Consider the following 6,266-nt stretch of genomic DNA (forward strand, 5'->3'; position numbering starts at 1 on the left):
CGCGTTGGACCCCCTTTTGCTGCAATATATGCTGCAATACGGTCCGACATTGAGCTAATTAAACGTCTGATGTTCTGAGGCCGATGGACCCCTAAATTTTTAACAGCCACTTCTAAATCTTGCATAGAGCAGCACGGCGACATCTGGTGTTTCAGTTGATCCCATAAATGCAATATAAGGGAGAAGCAGGGAAAGCGGGCTGGCCATGGTAATCTCAAACGGACGTAAAAAGTTTTGAACAACTTTAGTTGTATGCGGGCAAGCATTATCTTGCTGGAAAATTGCTCATTGGAAGCCATTTAGGAACGGTATTAGATGTGGTTGCAGAATGTCATTAACATAACGCTGACCCGTTAAGGGTCCACGTACCACAACTAGAGTGGGCCAGCTATCATAGGTTATAGCCTCCCAGATCACTATGCCCGCTGTGCGGGCAGTGTGTCATGCGATAAAATGGGTGGTGTGGTACCTTTCTTCAGAGCGCCTCCTCATCCGTGAGCGGATACCTTCTGTGCCCCCAAAACGAATCGGGATTCATCACCGAGCACCACCTTTTGCCTATCAGAGACATCACTCTGGCTTCGAACCATTGCAGACAGAGTTGCCATGTTTTGGTGTTAATAGGAGTACATGAAAAGGGCGCTTGGACTGCAGATTTATTCCCGCAAGACGTTTAGAAATGGTTCGAGGAACAACTACTACCCCTACATCTGCTTGTATGGTGAAACGAGCCACTGTGGAATCCAAGAGCGCTTGCCGCATGATTCTTCCATCCTCTCTCCTCGTGGTCTTCATGGTCACTTCAGACCCGGTTTTTTGCACGTGGGTACCATCTCGTGTCCACTGCCTCCAACAGTTTCTAACGGAACACTCCGAACGATTCACCTGGGCAGCAACACGGCTCGTCGCAATTTTCTGGCCAGTGATCAAACCTCTTTCAAACTCGCTTAACTGTGAGAAACGCTTTTAAATCGTCTACCTGGCATCCTTCACTCATTAAGGTTCTTCGACTATCTGGATGTAATCGTAACATTTATAAATCTTATATTATGCACTGGTTTATCTAGCACCTTTTTTCCGATTTCACCGGTGCTGTAGGGTAAACGGTCATGCGCATTGACACCAAACTTGGATCATTTGCAAATCAGATGTCACTCTTCTTATATGCAAAATTTCGTAATTGTATATTTCTTCTTTCTTGGGGCGCTATTTTCAGTGTTACTGAGTGTATTCTGACCACCCCTAATTTTTTCAAAGAACTCGTCTGAATAACGTGGAGACTACGTGATGAATTGGAATTGGTATAAAACTGAGGCTGGGAGGGGCCTCCGTGGCTCTGTGGTAGAAGCTTCGTCTTCTAAGCCGGAGGTTGTGGGTTCGATTCCCGCCGGTGCCCTGGGTGTTATTTCCTCCTCTTGTATTGTACATCTTTCTTGTGTATGTCCGGAGGCAAGGCACCTGGCACGCAGTCCTCTATGTATGTGAAGCTGTTTAGCTTCTAAATAAATAAATAAATAAACTGGGGCTGGCGAACATCAGACTTCATTCGAGCACTTTCTTTTGCGAGTTATGAAAAGGGGTAACGAACTTAGCGAATTTTATAGAAGGCAGATTGTGATGGCCCGAAGACTCGAAACTAATGTCTCAGAAACTGCAAGACTGGTAGGTTGTTCACGATCTGCCGTTGTTAGTACTTATGCAAAATGGGAAAATGACAGTGAAACTAACAATAGGCGTAAAGGTGTTAAACGGCCACGCGTCATCAAACATAAGGGACGTCATCAGAGACTAGGCCGCTTGGTAAAGTAAAATCGGAGGCAGACAGTTGATCAACTAACAGCTCAAAACAATGCAGATGGGAGAGGAAGTGTTTCCAAACACACAGTTCAGCGGACACTGTTGGATATGGGACTGAGCAGCAGACGTCCTACTCGTGTACCTCTATTGACCAATCATCATCGCCAACTACGCTTACAGTGGGCCCGAAAACACCGTAACTGGTCTTTGGATGATAGGAAACGAGTTGTCTGGTCCAACGAATCGCGATTTCTCGTTCATCACGTGGATGGTCGTGTTAGGGTTCGCAGTCTTTTACAGGCGAGCAGTTGCTCCCGTCTTGTACCGCCGGTCGTAAACAGGCTAGTGGTGGCGGTATTATGGTTTGGGGGACTTTTCCTGGCAGGTTCTGGGACCCTTAGTTGTGGTAGAATATACTATGAAGGCTGTGAACTATTTGAACATCGTGGCAGATCAGGTGCACCCTTACATGACATCGGTCTTCCTTGCTGAAAATGGCATCTTCCAGCAGGACAACGCCCCAATCACAAGGCTAGAAATGTGCTAGGGTGGTTCCAGCAGCATGATGAAGAATTCCAATTAATGCCCTGACCACCAAACTCACCTTATTCAAATCCTATAAAGCACATTTGGGATTTCACGGAAAGACAACTCAGAGCTGAAACACCACCATGTCAGGATATCTCAACTTTGCGTGACCGCTGCATTAACATTTGGCACCATATCCTCCAGACGTCTACCAAGAGCTTGTGACATCCATGCCCTGGCGAGGCGCAGCTGTTTTGCAGGCAAAAGGTGGCACAACGCGTTATTGACTGGGTGTTCATAATGTTTTGGCTCATCAGTGTATTTGATACGAATTAAAATTATTTTCAATTTTAAATTCGAGTAACAAATAGGTATGAGAACACGATTTTCTTAATAAACGTACAAAAGTCAATAATTTAATTTACCGTACCTAATTACATATTTTATGATTTTATCCTTTCTTATTTGTTTTAATGATTCTCTGAAAAGGAACGTTAACAAAATTGTTAGACAAGAATCAAAATACATAAGCAAAACCATCGTTAAAAAAATTGAATTAAAATTTTTGAATGACAACACAGCTTCATGCATCACAGGATACAAACAAATAAAAAAGAAAATGCTTAGAAAGAAAATGACTGTTTCTAGCCTTTGGAACGAACACTTCGTTAGAATTGTTCTATAGAAATCTATCAAGAATGGCAAAGAATATAATATCTTTAGGAAAATATTATACTTTCTTGTAAAAATCTCTTCAGCCACAAAAACAGTTTGCATGCTAGATACACAGCTGGAGTTTTACATTAAAAACAATAATAAAATCTCGGACAAGTGATGCATGGTAAATACATGTTCTTTCTAACACAGTATAGATAACAAAGGCGCCCATATAGGGGGGCAAGGGGGGATCAAGCCCCCCCCCCCCCCTTTGATATTAGAACTTCCATGTTTATAGTACTTTTCTTTGCAAAAATGTAAAAACATTTATTCTCCAGCCATTAATAAATAAGTTATTAAAAATGAAATATTTTAATGACTCTAATCTGTCCTGAAATCGGTTTCCATGGAGAAAATACCCTCCTAAACCATGGGGAAAATATCCGCGCCCCCCCTTACAATTTTGCATATGGGCGCCCTAAATAGATAATTTAAATTATATGCAAGAAAAATGTAATATTTGTTTTACATAAAGACTTTCTCTATTTTTTGCGTTTTTATTTAGTGCATATTTTATTTTAAAATCTTGTTTAACTTGAAAAGGAAAAAAAAAAAAGAGAAAACAAAACAAAACCTTTTAAACTTTTAAGAACCATTATTTTGAAATTCAGACAAAAAACGGAAATTTTGGCAGTGACCATTTTTGATTTTCCTAATTTTTTTATATGTCAGAGTAATTCATAAGAAGTGAACATTCTGAAATTTTTAGCCTTCCAAAAATTTTCTTTCGCTCGTTAAAAATTCCCAAAGTTTGAGGTTTTGCAGCGCTTTTTTAGAAAAATTCTATCAATCGCATTTCAGTGTGCTATAGCTCTTTACTGAAACACCACCTCACGGTTATGTTTATATTTATTGGTTTTACTGTATCCAGTGATGGTGACTTCATAGTTATTTTGGTTGGGGATTGTTGCTTTCTTCAGATAAGGGGTCGCAAAGTATGGATTTTATCCGTTTTCGCGCAAGTTTAACCTGCGTTATTTCCCCCCAAAAAGCCACCCCCCGAAAAAATGTGACATATACTGAAAGTTTATACTATAAAGAGAGTAAATAGCACAAAATTTGTTTAAGGTTTAATTTTTTTCGGAAAAAAATGCCCTGATATTTTTCAAATTTTCAAAAATTGTGCTTTTTTGATCGCAATTAACTCAAAACAGCATCACTAGGGAAAAAAACCTTTTATATATTATGGTACCTGACTAAGAAAACAGCATGGGATCTCTTCTTGTTTTCTAGAAAATAATTTTTTTGTAGCTCGTTTTATGCGTTTTCTCGTGCGTAAAATGTGTGTCTAGTATGCAGATTAGATCTGCTAAAACTTAAAGGATGTAGTAAGAATCTTACTAATATTATATATGCGAAAGTTTGTCTGTATGGATGTATGGATGTATGGATGGATGTTTGTTACTCTTTCACGCAAAAACTACTGAACGAATTTTGATGAAACTTTACAATAATATAGCTTATGCATCAGAATAACACATAGGGTAGTTTTCGTCCCGTTATGGGGGGCAAAACCCCCTTAGGGGGGCAATAAAACACAATTTTTGTATAAATTCTCTAATATTGGGATGAAAAAATACTTGCACATATTTGCATTATATGTCCATCGAAAGCTCTGATTTTTCTGCTGAAGATGGCACCTGTTCGAAATTTCTATGTAGAATAAAAAACGAGTTATGAGCTTTTTAGATCCATGTTCGAAGGCTTTCCTCACCTCAATACAGTATTTAGTGTATCATCTCAACTCCCTGTCGATAGCGACAATTGTTGTATTGTTGACTTCTTTGCTTTTCGTGATTGTTCAAGGCTTTTCTCAAGTCAAATCTTGAAGTAAGACTTTTTGCACAAGATTGGCAAATAATACATGATTTGGCTGATGATTTTCCATTTAAACGGAACTTTAATGTAATTAATGGTTTTTATTATTATTTATGCTAATTGAACACTTACTCATTATCCAAACAACCAGCAGATCGCCAAAATTTTTGCAGACAGATTTCCGTAGCTGATGCATTTGGCAGTTTTTTCAACGTTGCTGTTTTTGAAGCCGAAGACTGCGTCATAATGTTTCTCAGCTTTCACCATGTAAACAAAATATCGCCAATCAAAGAATTTTCAAAAGACTTTTTTTAATGTGTTAAATAATCCAGCAACTAAATTAGGCAAATCCATAAACAGCACAAAAACTTCCATTAATTTTCCTTTTTGCACAATTTCAAACAATCACCAAATTTTATTACTTATTTAGGTAACATTTCGGATGAAACTGTTTAGCGCCATTTTATGGTGACCAAAAATATCTCAGCATCTGGCGACGATATCTCTGTAACGAAAATTAATATCATATCGTTTTACAAAGTAAGGAAAGAATGGGGGAGCATCATCGAAGGTACTCCGAAACGACTTTCGCAAATTCGATAAAATCACACCAAGAGCCACAATGATTGAAATTTCCCGAAATAACTAAAGCAAGTATAAGGGGATTACGAGCGCAGCTACTTTTTTTTAATCGTCTCGTATTTCATTAGCCATACAGAGAAGGTTTCAGACTCCATGTTAAAAAAAAAGTATCAACAGATTAATCTTTTTAAACATGAGAAGATTAATTTCATGTTTTTTAAATTTGTATATGCTTAAATATAGTGCTTTCGTTTCTAAATCAATACTACTTTGTTCTTTATACTTATTGCTATTTTAGTTTTATGGGTAAGGAAGAAACTCGATTTTTAATCACGTAAAAAGATGTGTTTTAAATTCTTTCACTTAAAACAGAAAACAAAAGCAAGTAACGATTTTTTCTAATAATTATTACTGACCCAGGCAACGCCGGGTATTTTTGCTAGTGTATATATATATGTATAAAAGAAAGAAAAAAAGAGTAGCACTACTTTATTTTTCTGATTTTTACAAATTGATGGTGTTTTAATTGCAGGTAAATCAGAAAACGATAAATCGATATCATATGTGTAATATATATTTATATTGATTTATCGTTTTATCGTACCAATCCCAAAATAATTCTTTCTTATTTATGTCCATTGCAATGGAAGAAATTTCATGAACAATATCTGCATCACTTTCCTCTAAATGTCTATTTTTTATGTTATCTTCAAATACCTCTGTGTTACCAGATTGGGGGAAATTTCCCCATTTTTGGGAAATCTGGTGCTTTCTGAGGAAATTTTGGGGAAATGAGTTTTGAGGGGAATTCTTTGGGGAAAAAT

This window comes from Uloborus diversus, chromosome 4 (genome assembly GCF_026930045.1).
Source record: "Uloborus diversus isolate 005 chromosome 4, Udiv.v.3.1, whole genome shotgun sequence".
NCBI classification, from domain to species: domain Eukaryota; kingdom Metazoa; phylum Arthropoda; class Arachnida; order Araneae; family Uloboridae; genus Uloborus; species Uloborus diversus.